The following is a 26,216-nucleotide window of genomic DNA, read 5'->3' on the forward strand; positions in this document are numbered from 1 at the left end:
TATTTTGAAAAAGAGAGCACCAGTATGGAAGGTTAAGATTTTACAAAATTGATCTAAGCAAAAAGTAATTCTTATCTTTCAGACACTTTTGCAGGAAGATATCTTTACTCTCCTGTCCTGCTTTGTTCCAAGAGCCACGTATGTGAATGCCTCTCAAAGCACAAAGACCATTCGTTATGAAAGTTAGAGTTGCTTCTACTACTAGTAAATGTTTTTCAGAGTGAAAACTACTTGATCATTTAGTTAATTAGGCTCTCACTTCTTTATGCTTACGATGGACTACTGATAGCTGCACAGAGACCATTATTTCAAAAATAGGACTCCCAAATCCACAAGTGATCAAACACAAGTTTTTCAAAACCTTTAGAAATCTGCCATGTCAAGTCTCAAACTTTACATATCATCTTTAAACAACAGAACAGCTTCAGTGAAATAATTTCACTTTTTAAATTTATGCGAATTCAAAAGACTGGGAGTTGAGTTGCCTGCAAGTACTGTACCAAGCATTCACTCACTAATTTCACATTGGAGCTTGCAGCAGGCTCAGTGAAGGTGCTGACAAGATCTGGGACATGCCCATTATCAGCACAGAACTGGTAAGCAGAATAGAGTAGGGCCCTTATCCCTAAATTGAAAGGAAGTTAAACCCTCTGGGACAAGCCAGCTTGACACACATAGGCCATTAGACCGCTGCAGAGTGAGAAACAAGGGATCTTCCAGGAGCAAAACGACTCGCTTTAACATATGGGAGTTTCTATAATGCAGAGCTAGTTTACTTTAGGAAAGTCTTCTAATAATTAGGATCAGTTTAGAGACACTATGTAATGCCTTGTTAAAATTAAACAAAAGACTATTACTAGATACCAAAAGCAGACAAAAGGTTAGAGCAATTCCCTCATCACCTGCAAGCCTTTCTTTTCAGCTGTTAATCTGCACTTCAACTGGGATGTTCACTAAAGCAAGAACAAGACTGCTATTTATTTGTAAAGCATCTTTCAATAAGCATTAAAGTAAAACATTATAGTTTCTCTAATCAACTTTATGTACAGATTATTACTCCGTAATAATGTTATAAAACCCCTGATATTCACATATACTATTATACAAGAATTTAAGAGAAAAGCACTTGTGAGGCAGAGATATTTTAATCTCTTAAACATTTACATACTGCACTGTTACTGTATCCTACTTTAAGGAAAAATAAAGTGCAATCAGAATAAAGTCCTGAGTCAATTATCTGGAAATTCTATTTTCACTTACAAAAACAAAGCAATATTGTTTATAAAACAATGAAGCAAACAGACAGACTATGAACCCGCTTGGGCTCAAAGCCTGAGACAGTCAGACTGACCAGGCATTAAAATCAAAAGATTGACAGTATTTAAAATACACAGAAGCCTGCAGAGTACACACTGCAGAATTGCCAAAAGTTAACTGATATACAATGTTGATTTTAAAATTCACAATGGTATGTAGCACATGACAAACCAGTCCTGACAGCTAGAAAAATCTTCAACAGTTTATTAAAAAGTTATGCTTCTTCCTTAGAAATTTACGTGTATCCTGTATCATGTGTCCATGACAGCTGCTATTAGGAAAGGAAGTCTTGCAAGCTGCTCAACTCATTCTGAAAGTCTCTGAACGACTGATTGCTAACTCCAGCAAAACTGTTCCTCCTGCAGATAATGCTTGTAAAGAAGAGAGTGCACTTAAAGCACCTCCCCTCAGTCTGGTGGTTTCTTTTTTTTTTGTCACCATCCTTTCAAACCCCAAAGGAACAGACCATAATCAAACAAAACTGCTTAGAAGAGAAACATCTTTTCCTCTACGATTCAAATGTTCAGTAAAAGATTTCATCAGCACTTTCATAAGCAAGGTCAGCCATGATAACATGAAGCCTCTCTTAAGGGCCCACATTGTACTTTTGCTAACAAATGGCAAACAGGCAAGAATTCCTTAAATTCTAAAAATGTTAATTTTCCGAACCAGCAGCATTAAATCTAGGTATATTGAGCGTAATGGTTGACCAAAGCTAAGAACTTGGTGGAGAGATGCTTTCTATTTGCGAATCTCCAGGCCTACATCTGTTACAAATAAGACTAACTGGATCAATTTTCCCTTATCTAACTCAGCAGAGCAGTCTTAGTTCAACCATGCACTCATTTGCTGTGCTGAAAGCTTATCCTATGCACTGTGGTGCATTACTGTAAGCAAATGTACACCAAACTCAGCCAACAGAAACCAAAGTCTTGGAAACACTGAGGGGAAAAAAAAAAAAAGGAAGGAAAACAAAGTATCACCAGAACTTTTAACTATTTTCGTCCTTTAATCATTAAAATCCTCACACTGGCACAATTTTTTTTCTTGCATAAGTGATGGAAATGTATTCTCTTTGTGCAATGATGGGTATGTATTTTCACTTCTGAATATTGTGGAGAGATTTATTTTTATATATATACATTGAAGTAATGTTCTAAAACATCTGACTAGCTAGAGGTCTGGAAAGTGGAAGCAACACTAAGGGATTAAAACTGCACAAGCTGCCTATGCACCAAAAAAAGTTTTAATCTAACTGTATTAATACTGTAATTTAAACTAAGCACTCTTTCTGACCATCAGCTGAAAAGAAAATTAGCCTGTATGAACGAGTCATTCAAAAGACTGACAAGTGACTGTTTGACCTGCCTGAGACAAATACAAATTCCCATAAACCCAAAATGTTTCCCATCCCTAAAGTAAAAATACACTGTAAATTCTGCTTTTAAAATCCTAATCATCTGTAAGAGCAGTCAATATAAAAGAACCAAGGGACTTAATTCTGAATTCTGTCTTCTGAGAATGCTTATACAGTATGAACAGATCCAGATACTTCATCAATGCATTCTTAACAAAAGCATAAATGAAACAAAGTAAATTATCTGGCAACAGCAATAGCAAAATAATCCCAAAGCAAATTTTCAGCGTTTTTTAGCTCTATATTTTAGTTGAAAGCAAGTATTCCCCACTTTTGGTTTTACTCTTTAAAACTACTGCTGAATGATACCTCGGAATTTCCTGCAGCTGCTTTTTATTCTAAACTATACATTACAAAATAACTGGAGTAAATAAGTACACCAGTGAAATAATACCAGCAAGTTGTTTTTACTGCAGTGTCACCCACTTTTGGTTTTACTCTTTAAAACTACTGCTGAATGATACCTCGGAATTTCCTGCAGCTGCTTTTTATTCTAAACTATACATTACAAAATAACTGGAGTAAATAAGTACACACCAGTAAAAATACCAGAAAGTTGTTTTTACTGCAGTGTCACCAATCCTGCAAGTGGAAAACATTGCAACACTCCTGAATGCTGAGATCATTCCTACAGAAAAACTGCTCCAAAATGAAAATAACCAAGACTCACAAATTTCCAGAACACGCAGATGTAATTTCAGGTCTGTAATTTTGCCCGATCAAACAGTAATGGCTACATACGGAATTCTGACAAGCTTTTGTTTTCAAGCAGGCTTTAAAGTTTGTCCTATAAAAACATTGCAACACTCCTGAATGCTGAGATCATTCCTACAGAAAAACTGCTCCAAAATGAAAATAACCAAGACTCACAAATTTCCAGAACACGCAGATGTAATTTCAGGTCTGTAATTTTGCCCGATCAAACAGTAATGGCTACATACGGAATTCTGACAAGCTTTTGTTTTCAAGCAGGCTTTAAAGTTTGTCCTATAAAAACAAACCAAATAAAATGTACCAAGTTATAAAGGTGGGACAGATACTGTAGTAAAGGGACCTGAAACCAAGAGCAGGAGTTCCAGAGAGAGCGCACAGACAGAACTTGAACAGCATACCAGAGAGAGAGCAGCTTGGGGCTGGAGGGGGGGGGAAGGAGGAGTATACAAGAGGTAACAGATCTCAGTTCCTGGCTCCTATTGATTTTTAAATTCAGCAAGAGCCAGAGGTTTCTGTCTTGCACTGAGGAAAGATACTATTGACCAGCTGACTGGTAGCATCTTCCAGCTCTGTTTTTTTCTCTGGCATAACTAACCTCTATTTTCAGGGTGGAGGAGAAAAAGAAAAAGAAAAAAAACCACCAAACACACATACTGATCTTGAAAGGGCTTTGCCTCAAAATAAGAAGTGCTGGAAACTATTAATGGATTACTTTTTAATCCTCTGGTGCTATTTTACCAGTTTTATTAACAAAACGGATATATAGATACACTGTGGATAAAACATATAAAGTAAAATAACTAAAGTAACTAAAAGTTAGTAAGAGTTTTGAATTCTTCCAGTGAGATCAAATTAGGCTGTGTTACCTTACCATGGGATGGGATAAGAACTTGGTCATGGTTTCTGAAAGCCACTGTGACAACTCACAGCAACTTACTAAGCCAGTGTAAACTGACAGTATCTCAGCCCTTGAGAACTGAATAGCTACTGTGCATTGGTCTCGTTTGATATGTCTCTTTACAGAGAAACTAGTAATCTTGGTAAATATAATTCAATATAAAACTTTCAGAAAAACTTGGGTGACTGAGTGAATAATCCATGCCAGTCTATTCCAGCAGCAGCAAGTCCAAGATACAGACAGGAACTATGACAGAGTTTTCTGAACTCTGTTATGCTAATGCCATTAACTGCTGAAACTGCCCTCAGGTCAGGCACATAGTTACACCAGTGTAACTAACTGCTCCTGTTCACTTAGGAAGCGAGATTAGTGCAAAACCTAGTATAACATGCCCAATTCTACTGCTGCCTGGCCTATGAATTTATTCTGTCAGTATATTAACTGAAAAATCCTGTATGGATATATTTCAAATCACCAAGTCCGTTTTTTGTTTAATGATAGCTCTAGTTAAACTGATGCAATTTCAAATACAGACCAAGATCAAAAAAAAGAATAAACAACTGAGAGAAAAAGAGACAAAAACAAAGACAGGGAAAGGTCTAGCCAGGGAAACAAAAATACTCCATCCTGCCAGGAACACTGCCTCTAGCTTCCAGACAGGAAACACTCACTGCCTCCAGAAAAACCATTGGCGTCAGGAAATGGCAGAAGTACCATGAAACTTATCTCACAGCTGAACCTAATGTAGAACAAAAGGAGAACATTAGAAAAGGAAGGTAAAGACAAACCAACTAGCCATCAAACATACCGATCTTTGCTTACGAATACATGAGGTGAAAATTTCAATCTTACTGACACTTCTTTGGGGGAAAGAATTAGTGGGAAGAATTCTTACAGTCCTGCTGAAAATAAATAAATAAAAAAGACCAGGCTGAAAAGATAGAGCCCATTCAGCATAGACAGGGCAAGAGAAAGGGAATGATCTAGCAGCCTTTACAGACAAACTCCACAAGCATTATAAATAGTGTCAACACTAGTTAAAAAGCACAAAGCAAGAAAAAGCTGAATGCTTGTCATTTAAAGTACATCCGATGCTGTACCTATGCTGGAAATATAATACATGCCAACAGGAGGAGTTATTCTGCCAGCACAGTTATTCCACCTACAACAACATCATACACTATGCGAAAAAATATGCTATGTCAGCACACAGCAGGATTTAGCCAGGTTGATGCGAGTTTTTCCAAACATTTTTTACTGACAGCAGCACAGTAACTGTAACATAGACTGGGGACTAAACAGTTTCCCTATGCAAAAAACTGCTGTATCAAATGGCCTGAAAAGTTAGTGCAAACACCCACTCGAAGTTTTAAAGACTTACTCTTGTGAAACTTTCTTAGTCCTCATTGTCTCGTTAATGGCATCCAAGCATGAAGCAACACAGGGGAATTTGTGAATCCCCTGCAAGCCACTGTGCATTAGCCAGAGGCCTTACAGTCCTGCACATCAGGCGACACTCTGGGTCACATGGTGCTGATGAAACCTTGGCAATCCTGTGACATTCTGGATTGTCAGAATGCTTCACACAAAACTTTAAAAAAAACCCCAAAACCACAACACTCACGTTCCCTGCTGTGCTTAATACATTTAATAACAGAATAAAGTAAGAAAAAAAATGCACGGGACCTCCAATGATTTTCCTCTGCCAGTTGCAGAGTGCTGCAGCAGTGCTGAGTGGCACACTCAGTGAGCAACTGCCGGAAAGGGGAAAAATAAGTGTGGGTCAAGATGTATTTGCACTATTCCATTTACTCCATGACTTTTAGATTAGCAAGTTACACCTCCATTGCCAGGCCCCACAACACAGGGAATATTTCTGAAATACAACTCCCCTGCCCTCATGCTTTTGAGGAGGGATTACAAAGCCTTTTTCTGTAACACTTTCCCCCTCCACCCCCCAGTTACACATGCAAACTCACATATTCTAACATCTTTAAATACGCTTTGTTCGATGTTACTTTTTCCCTCAACACAGCATCATCTTAAACAGCTCTTTCTACACAATTATGGAAACATCATTAGTTAGGCCCCTTTGTGCGACAGACTGTGACACATCATCCATTTCAAACAATTACAGGCACAAAAGAAAAAAAATGAAGCAAGCATAATGCAATTCCTAGAAAAGCTACTGTGCTTATTTTCTCCATTATTTAGAACAGCTAAACGCTTTCTAATTATAGTCTCCAAACAAACCTGTGTTATTTCAGGTTCTGAGATAAAATCATACTTTGTGGGTTTTAAATAGTAACACTGGTCATATGCCTTCAACTATACCCTTTTTAGTAAAAATTTTAAAAAAACCCAACACCTTAAGTCAGATGTAAAAGCTTCCTAGACCACAGAAACATCACATTTGGTAAACTGAATTAGTACAGAAGATGCTGCCTCAGGCCAAGAGTACTTGTTAGCCTAAACCTGAGATACAGTCCTCAAATGTTGGGATGATTTTTTCCTTTAAAAAGCAGAATAAATAATTTGTAAACACTACAAAAGCTTCTTGTTTATTTTTTAAATCAATTGCAATCCTCCAGCTTGACTTTGAATCCTGTCACAGTGACACCCACAGTTCTGCTCTGATGGCCTTAAATACAGTTCTCCTGAGCTGTTTGCATCCAGATAAGTCTTAGACGAAACAAGTATCTTAAATTGAATATAACACAAAGGCTTTCATATTTATTTCCAAGTCAAAGATATTTGTTTAATCAGCAATAACAAAAGTCAATCCTCTGTTCATCTTAAAAATAAAATACCACTTTCTCTGGCAGATCATAAATTCACACAGTGTCTTTAAGTCCTTGCTTTCTTTCTACTTGCAAGTTAACCATTATGAATTTCAAATTGCAGATGATTACTGACTTCTTTTTGCTTATCTAAACCTAGTGTTAACACTGAAAAAAAAATTCCTTGAGCAATACATGTAGTTTGCTTCTGAAAAATATCTTCACTTGGAACACCAGCTAAGAACCGTTACTGTAATCCCAGTTTAAAGAGCTAAAAGCAGTATCCTTCAAGCCAAGAGCATCAGGCACAAATATTTACAAAATAATCTGAAATGTCTGTAACAAACAAATGGGACGATACAGTTTGTCAAGTACATTTTCTACCCACAAAAGATATACACAGAGTAGCAGGCTACAAACACCATTCACAATGATCTCTGTGCCGCGCTCCCTGCCCCCCCAGCCTGAACTCTGCTTCAATTCCAACATGCCATTATCCACACCAACCGGAGCGACTGAATATGCGTAATGCAAAACCTCACCCTAACTTTGCTGACGTCAAAGTTTTCTTGCCAACAGATGCTTTTGAAGTAGTTACATAGCACAATGGAGAATTAATGTAACTCAGAGGCTGGATTCCTGAATCGGAAAACAAATGGAGAAGAGCAGGAAGAGAGGGAGGACAAATTCAATTTTTCAGTCCAAGACTACGGCTGTATTGGGCACAGTCTCTCCATGTGACTGGCTTGTTTTCCAGGCTTCAGGTAAATTCTCTGTATCAACCCGAGCCAGGAAGAGAACAAAGCAGCGGTGGCAAGAGCCGAAGAGGTCAGCTGAAGCAACCAGCTACGCAGCGACTGGAGAGCAGGCAAGGCAGAGGCACAGCCTGCTGCCCTGTTCGCCTCCTCCCGGCCGGTCACAGCAGCTCGGCAGCAAAGCAGCACAAGCCCTCAGCTAGCACACCTTGTCCCTTTCGAGCCATGCAGCCTGACCCAGACAGAGTAAGGGCAGACAGCAGTGCATTTGTCTTCTTTTCCATCTTCAAAAACAAAACAGATGCCTCAAGTAAGAGACATCTGAATTATTCTAAAAGCAGAAGCTGGAGCCAAAGCTAACAGCTTGTATACTCTGCAGATCACTTAAGACTACGGGATTCCTGAAACTGCCTGCAGACACTGTGTCCGTGATGGTGGCAGAATACCTCACACTGGCTACCTGGAGAATGAACAATAATACTAAAAAGATCTCAGAAATTAACTCAAAAGCCTCCTCTATTCACTCAGCTTTTTACAGCTACCAGGGGTCACCTCTGCTCCAATCCAACAGCAATAACATTCTGCATTTTTACTCAGAAAGGTAGCATTCACTCTCAGCAAGCCACACACAGACATGAAGGCACATTCACAAGTGTGATGGCTCATGTCACAGATCCTCAAACGTGAGCCTCTACACAAAAGGACATTCGCAGTCACCTCACTGCACAAGGACCTTGCGAGCTGTCTTCACACCTTACTCTCAGCTACCCACATATATTTATAATAAAAGGCTCCTCACTCTATCAGAGCTTCTGCGTGACATATAGCAAGTGCCACATGAAACAGAAGAACCCTCAAAGAGTAGCTGAAACAGATTTAAAACATGGATTTTACAAACCTGCACACGAACATTCAAGGACACGACACTTAGCTTCCACAGCCACTGACAACATGACTCCGTTCTTGAATGAAAATCAGCTCCTGGGAGAAAAATGAGCATCTGACAGAGAAACCAGACAAACCAGAGATGATGTTGACATTTGAATGAAAATCAACCCCAAAGAGCTTCAAGTTTCATATTCACAAAGGGCCACGTCTGCCTCTAGATAACCTGGTGACACTATCAAACATTACCTGGAGTTAACTGTAGTTTACTAAGAAATCCTGTTCCAACTCAGTGGACTGTGATCTGGACAAACCTGTATTTGCATTTACCATCTATCTCCCAGCATGACTGGATCAATACAAAATACCTGGACACGATGCCAGCTGCTCTTTGGAAAGTCCAGCTATCACAGTTTCCTTCCCCTCAGCTGTAGGGATTACTACACAGGTATAAATCCTAGGCTCTAGTCTCAACCCAGACCTTTCCTCTGGCTATTGAAACAAATTCAAAAGGCACGGTATGTTTTCTCAGGGGGGTGGGGGGGAGGAAACAGCCAGGGTAAACAAACTCCAAAACTATTTAAGGTTTCAAGAATGGAGTATTATCACCAGCTCCATTCTTCAGGCAGCACAGAACTGCCTACAGCGAAGGTGGAACACATCTGTGCGAGAGATTCATTTTTTTTCCCAAGCCTGCTTTATAATGCAGGATGAAACTTCCACAGAATGAATAAATATCCTTGATGGCTGTTTCGTATTCGATTTGAAATGTACTTCTCTAACCTTGTTACGCTGCAATATGCATGTGGTTTCCTTGCTACAGCTAGCATGAGACAAAAATGAATCGTACGCTGTACCAATGCCAAAACAGAGAATAAAACAGGCCCAATCACTATTATTGAGGAATGAAAGTCCCCTGCAAAACCCACAGTTGCACATCTGTTCCCATTGCAGAATTAACTTTTTCAGTGATTTTGAAATTTAACCACTTTACCTGAAAAATAAGGCACACAAAAATGTCAAAAAAAGTTCTAGTAGTCTAGAAGTGACATTTTAATCAGATCATTTTAACATAGGTAAGTTGTTAAAATAGGAATTTTAATGATTTAACAGTTATTTAGAAGCTTCAAGTCTGTGATTCAAAACAGTAGATACTTTTATTTACTTTGCAAAAAACTGCAAATTTTTTACATTTCTGGTATATTAAGTCTGTTTTCAGTAAGGAGGGCTTATAGACTATTCTCTAACCAACTCTGCATAAAAACTCTTACTCAACACTGCATAAAAAAAATCAAAAACTAACTGAAAAGTTATTCAGAAATTAATTCTGAAGTTCTTTTAGCTGCTCTTTCCTTCCTTTTTTTCCTGAAATCTTTTTCCTGGTCACATCTTTTAAGATCACCATTATCGATAAAGGTATTCATGACAATTCCCTTTCTGTCTTTATTTCTGACCTTTTTGATTTGCAGTCCCACTGTTCAGCACTCATTCTCAAATCATTCTACTGACTGAAAGCTATCAAATACTGGATTGAAGGAACATAAATGATTCCTCACTCTTTTAAAGTTGCATGCAACTACAGAAGTACTCTGCTGCAAACTTTTAGCCAGTATTATTAAAGAATCCTCCTTAGAAGAGCAAAACTGTTGCCACCCAGCAAAAGAAAATCGTCAGCTTGTAGCTATCACAGTTGTATAACCGTGAGAGCCGTGCAATGGAATTTAAGCAAGCAGAAAGGCCAAGGCACATTCAAAAGGATTAACAGTCAAAACAGGTAGAGAATATGAATAATAAATGCAAATAAACTAGAACAACAATCTGCCAAGTCAACTCTCATGTCACAACACTATGTCCAAAAGGGAATTGTTCCAGCTTGCATCACAAGACTTTCATTATTTACATATCCTAGCAAGCCTTAACTCAAATTGAAATGTATGCTGAGTGCAGCCTTTTTAAGTGACTGCTGGTCAGGCTGACATTGTTCCATACTAGGAAGATAACAGCTACATTCAAAAAGATACCGCTTTGTTTAAATTTAAATGTTGATATAACTGGAGTAGTTTATATTTGCCCACACTTCCCCATTAGAGAGGTTACAGCAGCTTCAGCTACATTTGCGGCTTTTCAATGGAACAGCAAAGAGTTTGTGTCAGAAACAACTAGCAAGTTATTAAAACTTAATAGCTTTCCCTGTCTGGGTACAATCCCTCTCCTTTCTATTTAATGTCCTCCAAATATACAGCCACATAATCACCTCTGGAACCACAATCCTAGAGAGGATTGTGCTGCTGAGACAGAAGTGGGGAGAGGAAAAGGAGAAAGACAGAAGTATGAAACGGGTGGAGTGAAAGAAAACTACCAGAGAAGTCACAATTCTCTACAACTGGCACATTGATGCAATATTGTTTGTTCACTACTTTCACCTCACCAATAACAATGTGACATACAAATTACTGAGAGGAGGGAAAGGGGGGGAGGATGTGACACATTTTTCTCAGGACAGTAAGAAAAAAAAAGTACAGGTTTTTAGAAGTTGCTCTTTTTTCATTAGGTACTCTCTTAGCCTGGTGTAAAATAATCGTGTAAGTGATATCTTCTACTCCCTCCTTAAGTTTGGCTTGATAACAAAGAAGGAAATTAATATACAAGTTTGGATCACGCCTGTCTTTCAGCATTCCTGACAACTAGGGTTCCTACTTTAACTTTCTATCTTAATGAGGACACCTTTTCTCATCCTTTTACATTTGTCCAGAATATCAAGATACACCAAGAAAGCTGAGCTACCAAGTCTTTTTCTAGCAACCAGGACAATAAAATTTTTGTATTAAGTAAGATGTTTTTCATGTAGAATCATGTATTTCCCACAGTATACTTAACTATACTACATAAAAGTCCAATACAGCCATGCCATACCTGGCAGGAATTGCATAGCAAGGCTACCGTAATCATATCACAAGTGCTAATGTGATTACAGCAGATACAATCTTATCCTTCTTCTGCCCCCCCGAAAGTCCCTGCCCCAATAAATGCGTTAACTGCTTCTGACATACAACATTATCAAATACTCTATGGATAACAGAGGCACACAAAGCTACATTAAGAACTGTTTGGACATTTAACATTGCACACTTGAGTGCTCAAAAATTAAGGATACCAGAATGCAAGCCATCCATAAAAACTAAATTCAGCATCCCCCGTCCATCCACTTGATTGTGTAGTTGATGCACTGGAAGGCAATGGAAATGCTGGTCCAGTCTTGGCACATATAATGGCTGGATGTGAGTATCTGATCCTCATCACCACTTTCAGGGACATCGGGACATCTCTTCCCCTGTACACAACAGAGAGCCAACTGCCAGGGTGCTGTAGGCAGATGTGTAGATTAAGTGGGGCCAGCTGCTCCCCACCCAAGCAGCTGGCTGCTTACTACAGGGACAAGTTGCAAGTATAGCACCTGGTAGGTGAACTCTAGTGAGAGAAGATAGAAGACTACTGCTGTTTGGATCCCACTTAGTGCTCTAGCAGCCATTTCCAGGTCTTGGGGAGAAGAGCACCAAGCCAGATGGAAGTATCCTAAAGGCTGGGTCCGGCTTCTGAACTTCCTGTAGGATCACACAGGCATACTGATTTTTCTGGAGCTGGCCTCATTCCATGGATGGCTATTTCTCATTTCCCTATTAAATGAGGCCCCGTACCTTATATATTATACATTTTTTGCTTTACAAAAACATTATACAACACTGAATTCACAAATACCACACAAGTCCATAAGACATTTTACCAGACTAATGGCTTCAAAAACATTAACAAATCAATCTTCAGAGTACTCCTGTGAAATCTTCATGGTAATTCTGCAATGGAAGATTATTTTTCCAAATATGCAAAATGGGAAACAGACACCAAGGCTAAAACTGCCACCTGAAATAAGATTAAGGTATTGCAGGCTGCCAAAATTGTAAGGCTGTTTCGTGTCAGTATAGGATTGTACAGGTTCAAAACTTATGCTGAGCACTGACAGCAGTAGCCACCTGCAGATCAACACCTGAATGTCTACAGATGGGCATACAGGAAAACAAACACCTAACTACTCTATAAGGGCCTTGCCCAACACCACAAACACTCTACAAATGAGACTACCACAGACTCCTCATTCTAGCATTTCCTATCCTAAGTTTATACCCCAGCATGCTCCAAACAACGTGGCTGTTGTCTATAATGATTTAAATGTCAACAATATTTTTTTCTGTTTTTAGGGCATGAGAATGTTCTCTTAAACAAATTTTATACAATTTAGTAATGTGCAGACACCAAATGAGAAGACTTAGCTAGCGTTAGCTAGAATTAGTTTCCCTTTGAAACTTCTATCCCCATAACAGATTTGATTAATATTGGCCAATGGGTTTCTAAAGAGGAAAGCAAACCTAGAAGAATGCCTTCCCTCAAAGGAGACTACAGTCTGCTGCAGTGCTTTTCGAACTAGGGGTTGTGGAATACATCTCAGTGGAGGAACGCAAGAAACTGAAATAAAACCATGCTCCTGCAACAGCAGACACGGGGTGGTAGCTTAGAGGGCTATCCAGGGCTAAGCTTCATTTAACCTTCCCACCCCTCCCCAGAAACCGAATCCACATGACACTGTGCTGGCCCAGATGTTGGCCAATATTTAGCAGAGGTTAAGGATAATACCTGTGAACAGTCCCTTCTTTCCTTCTATCATTTTCTTTTGCAGATGGTCAAGTTTGAGAGCTACAAAAATACACATATGGCAGGAGGGGAACAATAATGGGAAATAGGAAAAGCTATCATAAAAAGAAGGGAGATTTGATCTAAAAGTTTAAAAGCAGCTGTTTCAGTAGTTTCAGCCTTCATCACCCTCAATTCCTCTATCCCAGCATGCAACCTTTTCTTCCTGGTCTTCCTCAAGGCATACACTTATCCCTTTTCCTTCTCCCTCCTCTGTTGCCTCTACTGACCACCTTTACCTATACCTCCTCTGAACTGGAGGTAGGTATCTCCCACTTTGTCTCAAGCCTCTCGACCTGGCAGACAACCGAGAGCAGAGGAAGCATTCCCCCTTCTCATTTGGGTCTCTCATTACTGACTTGATGCCTGGCAGCTGGGAGACAAAATTTAAGTATCTCACCAAGTGCTACAATGGCTGAAAAAGTCTGGTTGTATGTGAAATATTCAGGAATTCAGGTGCCACACCAACCAGTCTTCAAAGAAAATGCTCAAAACCATTTTCTAAAAATCTGCCATTCTTTGCAAGTTTTCACAGGGAAAGAATAAAGACAGAGCAAGGCTTCTCTAAGAAAAAAAGAAAAACAAAAAAAGAGACAACCACCTCTGCTCCAAAACACAGACATAATAACTTTCTCAGAGCAGCTGCAAGGGATCATATTTTTAAACAACAAGAAACCTTTCCTCTGCATTCTCAGAAACAATATTTGGTGGGATTTTGTTATTTGTTTTAATATCCAAGTTGAGCCACAAAATAGAAATGTTTCAGACCAACTACATTTTCAATGAAATATAATAAAAAACCTGAACGCCTGGTTTCATAGTGTGATGTATTAAACAATCTTATTTATAGAAGATACTGTCAGTTCCAAGTATTGTATACACATACAGCCATACACTCCTAAAAAGATGAATTCTTTGTTGCTTAGTTGATGATAGCAGCCCCAGTCAAAATGAATACCTACCAAAACCATTTCTACTACATCATACACTTAGTATATGTGTGTATCTTTCTGTATATAGTGTAAATTCTAAAAACAAAGCATGAAGAGAAAGGATGCATTGCTCTTATTTTACAGATAGGATGTTGAGACAGACAGATAATGTGATTTGCCAAACTCACAGAGACAATGCACAGAACAGCCTGACAACAGAGGAAAATGTGTCTTATCTCACAGTTAGCCTGGGATCGCATGAACTGTCAGCCTCCTACATCTGAGCTACCAAGCATTAAGCCACAAAAACTTCATAACTTGCACTCATTTGTCTGTACTCTAATATATGTAGCACACCAGCCCAGTCTCTCATCACTATGCCTATCCCTAAAAACATGTATAAATCCCACCACCATTTGGAGCAGCAATAAAGCATGTTTTTTCCTCCCTCATATGTATCCCCATAGTCTCTCTCGAACATCCATAGACTATGCCAGTACAAAAAGATTATGTTTCTCCCTTTTATCCACTGCTCATTTTACACTACAATATCCTCCATATGACCGACATCACTGGAGAAAGAGCCCTTAAATTTTTCTTTGCTCAGCAAAATACATGGTCTGTAATGGTAGCCTGGAGTTATTTAATGCCATTCAAGAGTCCGTCCTTCTCATCCTTGAAGGACCCACATATCTAAAAGGAAAGACAAATACTTGATAAAAAAAGGACAAAAACAATCCCCAAAGACTTAATGACATTTCCAGTACTAATTTCGTAAACTATAACAGAAAAAGGTTGATACTTTTAGATGAAATTTTCTATAGCTAAGCACATAATAAAACTTAATCTACACATAGAAAAGCTCACTAGAAAAAGAATTTAAAAGACTGAAAGCCTTGCTTTTGCTTCTCCAAAGTGAAGCAGTCTTCCCTAACTGAGAAATAAATACGTACAAGACCAAGCCTGCTATACTATCACTCAAACTAATTCTGAAATACAAGTTCGAAGAGGATTTAAATACTATACTACTGTAATCCCAAATTTCATTTAAAAAGCCATTTAAGCCATTACTTTATTTGGTTATGATTAGTAGAAGAAACTGCAAACTTCCAACTGTCTCCTAATTCATAAACTTGTGAATTACAGTGTGAACTACAACATCATGAAAAAATACCCTGTTGGAAGTGCTTATCTTTTTCCAGGCATTTGCTTGAAAGGAACAGGATATAGCTTTTATGTAAGACATACTCTTTCGATACACCTTTAATATATATTGTACAAAGGCAAATCTATATTTTACTCAAACATCATAAATATTATATTAAATAATTAATATAAAATTAATGTAATAGTTAAAATAATATATTAAATATATATCGTACAAAAGCAAATCTATATTTTACTTGAACACCATAAATATTACAAGAATGTATTAAAATGTTACAATTTTAATACCTTTCAAGATACCAGTAACCATGAGAAAAAACACACTGTTATTTAAATAATCATTGACATTCCCGACTGCCCTCAAATTTCACCAGAACAGTTACACTGGATTTCATGAGTACAGGATCCTGTCTCCAGAGCATTTAAGACTCTGTGGTGCAGATGAAGGGTGAAAGAAATCTCCCATTAGGCCTATGCCCTACACATGAACTCTTAACTTGCCAGACTGCTTTCAAATCCAAAAAGTAAGTTTATCTCCCTGCCAGTATGTTCTAGCACTTTCCATATTGCCATCCATATAAATATCAAATCTCTCTCTCAATGCTGTGAATCCCCAAGAAAGCCTATGGTAATAAGCTCAACAGCCTAATGAAACACAGCTCCAAAAAAATTACTCCTTTAAAATCAGTATTTAATTTGCTACTAATCTTACTGAATATCTTCTTGTTCTCACGTTATGATATGAGAACAGAAGTTCTAACTTATCCTCACCTTTCTCATATCTGAACAGACTTGCCACCTAGACAGATGCGAAGCCGTGGAGCAGCGAGGTTAGCCGGGGAAGCAAGTGCATGACCAGAGGCTGACAGAGGGAAGTACTGTATAAATGTCTGCATCATTTACAGCCACATATAGCCACTTGCAATACAGTAAATTACATATTTTCTAGATTTACAAACAGTTGAAGGATACTTGTTTCTGCTTTTGTCAGTGCATTAGCAGAAAAACAGGAAATGAATCAGACTGAAATAATAAACCTGGAGAAGAAACACCATGAAATTTTTTGGTCTTACATAAGATTCATTATTTTTTAAAGTGACAGGAACTTCAATAGACAAATTGATCTAAAAAATCACAGTTTTAATAGATAGTAGAGTAACTATGGATTATTCAGAAAAGGGAATCAAATTTGTGTCTTTTTCTTTATTATGGCATATCACAGGTCGCTTGCACGATCTTTCTGATGCATCACATTTTCAGCTGGCTATTGAATAAATGGAATTTAAGCAACCCATATATAAGTGCTCTGACTGATGGAACACTAGCCAAGATAAGAAAAGACAGGAGGGCTGCCAAATAAAAATCACTGCCAAATTACAGTGAACCCTTCATCTTCTTTCCAGCTTTGCCACACAACAGGCTTTATTTCGAACAACCCTGGGCCTCCGTTTTACAGATATGCTGTTGATACTGCATTTACATTCCACTAAGACTTCCTTCAATGAACTTTAAGAAATAAGATACAATGACAACATCCAACAAAAAATAACCTCAAGTTCTGAAATCACTTTCCCGTGCAAGTGCAAAAGCCTGTCATCCTTGAGCACTGTTTCTTCTGGACTGTCCCAACTCTTATTTAAGAGTGAAAATAACCATGTAAAAAAAAAAAGATAGAGAAGCCAAATATTTAAGAAAATGTCTTTCCACAAAAAATTAAAATGGCAATCAAAAGCCAGATTATTTTGACTAAAATGTCCTGTGACATCCTGAAAGACAGCTGTCTAATTGCAGATACAGAAGAAGAGCACAACCAGGCTTTAACCCTAACTAGATACCATAGTAATCACTTGAATTTCAACTTTGGACTAAAATATTTTTCCCCCCATAATCAAAACTAGTCTAATAGGAGAAAAAACAAACAAAACTGCATCCTGACCAGGTACAGTTTTTGCCTTAATAATAAATTTTACAGCAAACTGTCAGCATATTTTTTTTCTCATTTGTGAAGCATTATTAAACTTGTGATAAAATCCCCTTGGAGCATGTTGGATGTCTTTCAGCTGACACTGGTATCTGTTTCAGTGATTTAATCCCAGGCTGCAAAGTTTTCACCAGCCACCTGCAGGGGTCAGAAATGAACGTGTCTCCCCAGCCCAATGCACAACTTCTGTCCTTTCCCAGTCTGGGCTGGGGAAGGGACTTGGATTTGGTTTGGTTTTGTTTTAAAGGTGGAGGGGAAATTTGACCTCCTGCCAATCACCATAACTGCTATAAAAAAAAAAGGATACAGCAGGAGTATTCTGATACTCTTCGTATTCCTAAGATTTCTTAGATACCTGACCAGGTATGCACAGTTAAACCAGGTACCACACTTTGGCTCAGAGGTGAATTCCCTTTGTTTTCCTTTACAGCACGGGGTGAAGCAACTCCCTGCTATTTCCATATTCCCCTCTGATTACATGTAACATCTAAAATAGCCCACACTTTTTATCAAAATCATTGAATTAAAGAAAAAATCTAATATTTTTGTAACAACCACCCAATTATTCAAAAGAATTATTTTTACTCTAAATCTTATTTTTCCTCATTATTTTAAATGCTTCAGAAATATATTAATTAGCTATAAACTAATTTGCAACCACAACTGGCAAGAGGGAAAATTTTTAAACTGATGCCTTGGATGTCAGACGCTCCAGCAATTCAAAGTTCTGCCTCTTAAGAAGAGTATTAGTACACATTTTTCGGTGAGGAATGCATGCTCCCTCAAATCTAGAACAAACTTGTTAAGAGTGTTAAACCAAACATATAACCTTGAAGTTAAAATTTTATGGCCATATAAATATATTTTAGTATTTCAGTTTTCTAACAAATATTTTCTTCAAAAAAAAATCCTTCCCAAAATACCAAATACAGGATGGAAAACAATGTTCTTTATTACAATGTAAGCATACTAACCTACTCTAACCTATAAACAAACTTGTGAAGAAAAGCTTCCTTAAAAAAAGAATTAAAGTAACTTTATTCTAATGAAAAAAAGTACTTTCTAATGTAAGCATACTAACCTACTCTAACCTATAAACAAACTTGTGAAGAAAAGCTTCCTTAAAAAAAGAATTAAAGTAACTTTATTCTAATGAAAAAAAGTACTTTCTAGTACATTCTTATCTAGCCATAACAGGGATTTTTTCCCAATAATTTAACAATTTTGATGCTACAGCATTTAATAATATGCCCTGATTAAAAGCGAGAGGAAGTCAGACCAATTACTGAGCTAGAGAGAACATTTGGTATATAAAACATAGTCCTTGTATTCATATGTAATTCACACCTGGTCTGGCTTGTCAATAAGAATAAAATATTTCACTAATCATGGACTTGGACAATGTTTCTCCGAACCTACCAAAAAACTGCTGTGAAGTAGAGCTGAACTGATAGAAATCTTAGAAATGATGTTATTTCCAGGAGATTGCTGAAAGCACCATATTACAGAGTGTAATGTTAAAGGAGCACACTTTAATAAAAAGTTTTGGTTAACAGACCAAAGCAAACAAAAAAAGCATCAAGCTTTCAAAAATGCTAAACATACACTTACAAACACAGCAAGAGTACACACACTCAGCATCCTAAGAGGATGGGGGAAAACAGTCCTTACAGGTCAGATTTGCAGTAGAAATGAACTGCCAATGAAATCTAAACAAGATAGAATTTCGGGAGCATTCAATACTGCAGTTATAATAAGAACAATGAAAACAAATGGGTGTCCAACACTTTTGAACATTTGATCTGTGTGCATATATGTTTATTTGAAGATCAAATTTCTGCAGGCATACTAACAGTTTTTACTGGCAAAGGCTGCTTAATTGTGTTTTAATTATATTCCTTAAGCAATGTCCTGGTTAAGCAGAGCATGAGAACAGATGCTATCTAGTCTATTTTTGGGATACTCTAGGTAAGGAGCCATTGAAGAAGAAAAGACACTGCCCTGCAGCATCACTGCAGAAAAATTTAGCTGTATTGCCTCTTCTCATTCAGGGAGCTCATCTCCACAGAAAACTTTTCTTTTTACAGCACCATTATAAAGATACGCAACAGATGAGAATAAATCCAGTAAATCTTTTCCAACACTAATTCATAGAATCATTTAGGCTGGAACATTGAGTCCAACCGTTAACCTAACACTACCAAGTCCACCACTAAACCATGTCTGTAATGTAACTTAATTCGAGGTGTCCTATACTAATAATTCTTTTTCTATAAAAGACCCAAGATGAAAATCCCTGTAGATTTATACACATGGATTAAAAAAATGTAACAAGGTAAGGTATGTTTGTTTTTCATTCATGTGAGAAAGGAAAGTGAAGTTATTTCACTTTTGAAGGAAGTTCTTTGAAATCAGGAGCTTCACTGTTTATTTGAAACCATTTTTATTTCCTCCTACAGTTCCAAAGAAAAGAGTTACACAAATACATTAGAGGAAGCAGGTGTATAATTTCATTGAAAAGCTATTTAAGTTTCTTAAAGGAACTTTATGTCAGCACAGGAGATCTTTCAAACATTTCCTTAAGTTACTTGCTAGAACATATACTTTAATATTTATCTTACTACTTTACAAAAGGAAAGCAACCACAGGATATTATTCCGCAGTACTAGCAAGCACTGCTCTGTGGCCCCAAGCACAAAATTAAATGATCACGGTGCCAGGAAAACACCAATGTCACTGCAAGTTGTAAATATATGAAGAAAATTCTCAACATCACTACAATTAAATGGTAAAATACCTACGGACATGACAGTTTAAAAAAAAGGAAAAGAAACTTTAAGCTAGACTGCAGAATTCCGTAAGATACAATGCTATTTGTTTTCAGTGTGCCCTCAGTTTTAGTTCAAACTTACGTCTTGTTTTATAAATCAGTTATCACTTAAGTTACAGTAATACCTGGAGTTGTTTAAGACTAATTAAGCTATATATAACTTTAAGAAAGGTATTTCTGCAGGAAAAAAAATACATTTACAAAATTCTATTAATGTGCAGTTAGGCAGCTTGCAGGTTTTTTTGTATTTTAATATAATTTCCTCCAACAATGCACAAAGCAACTTGATGTGGACAGAAACATGGCAGACAAGTTCTACAGGAATGTAGACAGATATGAAGTTATTTCCCCACATTTTAAAATGTTGAATACTAAAGGGAATGCAATCCAATGTCCAGAGCAAGAGGCTCTGGTATAGGGGGACTCTATGCTCAGCAAGCTTCACTACGTAGTTTGAGAGTCCTACAGATGAAGTCCCTAATGAACTAGCTTAAAAGGTTTAAATTAGTACAAGTAGTTGTCCATGCTGTCCCTGTTGTGGATTAACCTACCCTGCAGCAGAAATTCAGAACAGGGCCACCTTGCCCTCTTCAGAGCGAGGTCAGATGTTCAATTTAAACTGCCTATAAGATAGGTTTAAACTAAATCTCCAGATCTGAACAGAAGCAAGGGCATTCATTTCATTATATTGATGGCTGTAGGTTAGTAAATTCCAAGAGGAGGACATTAACAAATAGGAGGTGGTAACAGGTTTAACATTTTAAACCACTGTGGCTATTTGCTAAATTAACAATGTCCTTACGATAGCAGCTAAGCTTCCAAAGTAGCTTGCTACGCTATTCCGTGGGACTAACTCCCAAAAGACAATCATCTACCAGACCTTACTCTACAGGCCAGATACAAGCAGCACATAAAAGAGTACAGCAGTCCTACAAAAGGCAGCAGCAGGCTTAAAGCAAGGAAGGATATAGCACCTCATGGTTAAACAGCAGATGTTATGGGGGAGGAGAATGTAAGCAGACAGTCAGATTAAGTCAAATTGGAAAAATATAAGCATGCTATTGAAAACAGAAACCAAAGTAATAAGAAGTTAAAATGCATTGTGACTCACCTCATTTTTACAGTTTAGCAAGTCATTTATTTCAAAAGACAATGATTTCTTGTTAAAGGAAAAGCTAGTAACTCTATTATTGCCTGACGCTTCCCACTATAACATCCTATTTCCAAATCTGCGTAGAATCTTCTCAAGCAAACTGGGCTGAAAAGTTATATACGAAGATCTTCAGTGCTCTTATTTCAACCAAATTACTTAAGCCAGTAACAAATAAAAAAACCAAACCCCCAAAAAACCACAACACTTTAATGAAGAAACTTATCTTAGAAGAGAAATAAATCCAAAACTTGCAGTATTTTCTCTGGAAAGGTTTAGCACTAGCACACTTTGAGGCCGGAATTTGAGTTCTGACCCATGTACCTAGGATGTACATGTTATCAGCCTTCCAGCAACGTGAATATAGCCATGCCTGCAAGTTTTTGGGAATGGGAGAAGAATACCTGATTTTCAGCAAAGAGCAAACATTTTATCTGCTAAAATCTCTTCTGAACTTGATCCAGCCTGGAATCCAACAGAATCTTCCTTTCACTTCCAGGTGCACAATAGGCTGGGTCAAAGTACCTGAAAATAAAGCTAGGAAGCGGACTTACCCTTTCCAAGATCCCACTACTAAGTGACAGCAATGTAGGAGATACTCTAATCAAATGTGGAGGGAGCAGGATTAAACTCATGGAGAGAAGGGGGTTCAGGGGGAAAGAGTAGATGAAAACAAGAATGGAAACAGTCCAAACTTGCTTAGACATGGTCCTGAGCAACCTGACCTAGGAGTAGCCCTGCTTTGAGCAGGGGCTGGACTCCATGCCTGCCAAAAGTCTCTTTCAACCCGAACCATGCTGTAATTCTAACAACAGTGGAAATGGTGGCTGCTAGAAGGGTGACTGAAGTCTGCACCAAAACAGGAATAGGATGGCTGAACAGAGACTCCATCAGAGTGCCAGAGAGAAAAATCTAAGAAAAAACAGGGATTGCAGGAGTTGTTCAGGGAAGTAATCTGGGAACTCTGGCACAAGTAATAGAGACAATATATCTCATGAAAAACCCAGTGAGGCAGGAGAACTGACTGGCTGATCACAAACACTAGAGGAAAACGAGCTAACAAGCACAGGGCGAAGATAACAGAGACCCTACAAAGAGTAGTTGAACTGAGAACAGAGGGAGGGAGCATCTCCAAACGACAGGAGAGGAAGACAGAGACATCAGATTAGGTACTGAAAAGGGTATGAATTTGGATTGGCTAAGATATCTTCCTAACAAAAATCATAACTGACTAAATGTGTATAGGATTTGGATAAAACTGTTAACTACGTAGAAGTAAAAGGTACATTGCTGGTGACAAATAAATAAAAGCAGCAAAAGCAGCTTGTACTGTCAAAGCATGCCTTCCTCTAGTGCTCATCCTCCACAGTCCAAAGACAGCCATAAAACCCTCTGCGTAAGCACATGGATCATACTGTCTAGGGTTGATCCCTATAAAGCATGACAGATACATTAGATACCACTAGCTCAAATAGCAGTGGTCTGCCTAGTGAGTAGCTTCCAAACCTGCTGATATGATTTCAATTATTATTTTTAACAGCTAGGAAACAGCACACAAACTACATTAGAAATAACTTCAAGTAAACAGAATTAAGCCCTGGAGTTTGGAAATGAGTGATGAAGTACATTATGACAGTTTAATTGCATGGCTTTTATCCCTTTCCCCCCGTAGAATCTTTGCCAGGTTCACAATTATCAGGTCACTACTCAGTATTTTGTTTGTTCTTACTCATCGTGCCCCCTGTCTAGAAAAAACAAATAAAGAATACTGCATATAATGCAACATTGAAAGCAGGAATTGATTTCCTCATAGGCCATTGCAGAGCACTGATATGTTAGATTAATACTGCTGAAATAGTCAAATACCATATTCATCCCACTTGAAGTAGCATGGTTATTATCCCTATTAACTGATACAATATTAAAGCATATGATTAAGGATAGATTTATTTACCAACCTCAGGTACCTGATCTGAGATAGCCTGAAAGAAATTAAGTTCTTGGGTATGTTACACAGCAAACTGTATGTTCGAAGACACCTGCAGTATCAATTGTGTACACACCCACCCACCCCCCACCGCCAAACCAAGAAATTCCACTGATATTACATAGCCAGGATTCAGATGCCTTCATCAGGCAAGAAGAAAGTCTTTTCAGTTTTCTGCTTTATTTGCATTATATCTCCAAACTTATTCAAAGGAAATAATTGCCCTAGAGACTAGGTTTATTGCTGCCCAACCTAGACAGACTCCCCAGCGGACAGGGCAAATGTATTCTGAGGAATGCTTCTGTGGGGAAGAAAAAGAAACCAAAAAACCACAGCTGTATAATTAAGGACTATAACTTAATAAAGGTAGGCACAAAGGTAATCAAACTATGCTTGCTTCTTCAACCTTAATTCTGGCATTTCTTAACATTTGAGAATTTGACCTGAAAGCTTAAAATGACAATACGCTGCACGCAATGGCAGAATCAGTTTCACTTCATTGACACATGCAATCCTTCACATTACAAAACCAGGGCAAATAAGTCATTTCATTGCTGCAGAAGCGATACCTACCTGTTTCTAATATTTCTAGTGCACGCATTATCATGGTTTCTGAGAAACAAAGTTAAACTACCAGCATCCTGAAGGCATCTTCCTTGTCTTTACAACAGAAAGACAGAGTTCCTATTAAAACCTGAGCCATTCTTCACCTACAAAATGAACCGTTTTGCAGAATGCCCATTAGGGAAGTTAAATTTACTGCAAGTACATATCAAGTTAGACAATACTTACTCAAAGCCATACTCCAGTCAACTACTTTGATGACTTGACAGTGATGTCTTAATGAAGGTAAATCTAATAACTTCCCTTTTTTGAAGGGAAGGAAATAAAATCATCAAAACAAGGTTTTATCTTCATCACCAAATATTCCAAAACTACCCATATTCAGTTACTAGTCTACAGTAATACTGTACAAACAAAGCACACATTTCAGAGAGCTGAACTTTAAAGGTAAATAGTTCTAACTTCAGAAGGACTACATTTTACAGAGAGCTTCAGTACCTACATTGCTTTTTTACAGATAAAAGCATCAATCTACTGAGGCTTTCCATAAAGTGGTGTATTTTTGTTCACTGTACTGCCAACTGGAAGCTCCCTCCTTTCAGAGTTCTAATCCGGTCTCTCACTGAATGACTTTTAGCACAGTAAAACTATTCTTCTGCATACTCTTAGAGGTGTGTTTTCATGCATTTCAGAAGGAACACCAACCATATCAAAATACATATTCTTTATTATTTTTACTTTTAACCACCAGAGATGAACAGAAGCAAATTTACAGAAGGTTTAAGAGAATCTGTCCCACAAATGCAGCATACTGTGGTTTTACACTAATTATGCATATGCCATTTTCCATATAATGGCTTTAAAAGGCATACAGTGCAAAGATCCCCACAGCTTGTGGGAGATAATTTAGTTGAATTATCAAATTGATACAGTCACAGTTGAAACTGTGACTTAGAAATTGTTACAATATTACCTTCTGTTTTAAGGGTATGACCTTTGAGGTAAGAAAAAGGATATGATTATATAGCCCTAAAAAAATACAGCAGTACCTCACACCTAGGAAACAAAACAGAAAAAAGCAACAATGAAAACAAAACCATGTCACTGTCTTCATATTTTACTCAAACAACACTTCTTGGTCTAGATCCAGCCATGATATTATGTTGATTAGGGCAGGGTGTAGGAGGTGGGAAGAAGCTGTTTTCACTGCTTACTGTTTTAGAGAAAAAGCTGAAGCACTGCTGGGCAGGACTAAACAGGATGCTTCTATTTCTTAACCCATTCCTCAGTAAACAACACCTCCTTGCAAAGCTTCAATTCAACAGCAAAAGATAAGTTTATCTGGCACATCATATACCTTATCTACTAACTAAATTAACGCTGAAAACAGGGGAGCTTGTTCTTCCTTTCCCAGACAGGCAGGCAGCACGTAATCCTAATAATCTGAATTCCTGCAAGGCAGGATCTTCCTCTTTGTTTATCCTTGTTCTCTTTTCATTAGTTAGTTAATCCATTAGCTAATTCATCTTGGAATCATCTTTAATTGTTAATAATGGAAAGACCGGGACTCCTGTGCTGAGCTTACAGGGCTCTCTTCTATTCTTACCCTGGCTGAATTTCTGCCTGGTGTCAGGTCACAGAAGGCAAAGTCTACTTTTCTGCAGCTACGCACCACCACCACGACAAAGTCTGAACAAAATCACACTGCCACATAAAGGGGAAAATAAAAAGGCAAGAGCAAATAGGAACAAGAAGGGGAAGAAAGAAAGGAGAAAAAAGGTAACTAGTTAGGTAGGAATTTAAGGAGGAAAATACCTTTGGTCACTAGATATAAAAATCCCTCAGTCCAAACACAGACAGCTTAAAACCACGGTGTTGTGAAATTAAGAGAAACAGTGAGCACAATAGCTTTGCAGGTTTCTTCTCTATATTGTCCCACAGATAAACTTGCACTGACTGCAGAATCTTACACTTCAGGAAAGCAACAGCCTGGCTTCACAGGCTATAAGCACTAAAGATCCCTTTGCTTAAAAAGGACCTAGAAGTTTGATACCTCCATCTCTGACCCTGAGTAAAAGGGCTCCTGGGCTCCCAAG

At 37.9% G+C, this 26,216-nt stretch overlaps 1 protein-coding gene across 3 annotated transcripts in view; it reads right to left on the reverse strand.

Annotated features, from left to right (window-relative positions):
* The window catches only part of RNF19A (ring finger protein 19A, RBR E3 ubiquitin protein ligase), a 58,080-nt gene that overhangs the window by 28,275 nt on the left and 3,589 nt on the right, over window positions 1-26,216 (reverse strand). Inside the window, exon 1 of one of the 3 annotated variants that reach the window (XM_009275495.1) lies at window positions 8,780-8,831. The exons of the other annotated variants lie outside the window; for them this stretch is intronic. The gene's annotated coding sequence lies outside the window, so the exon portion shown is untranslated. Of the gene's footprint in view, window positions 1-8,779; window positions 8,832-26,216 lie in introns of those variants that run through there. 3 annotated transcript variants of the gene reach the window in all.

This window comes from Aptenodytes forsteri, unplaced genomic scaffold (assembly GCF_000699145.1).
Source record: "Aptenodytes forsteri isolate BGI_AS27 unplaced genomic scaffold, ASM69914v1 Scaffold208, whole genome shotgun sequence".
Taxonomy (NCBI): Eukaryota; Metazoa; Chordata; class Aves; order Sphenisciformes; family Spheniscidae; genus Aptenodytes; species Aptenodytes forsteri.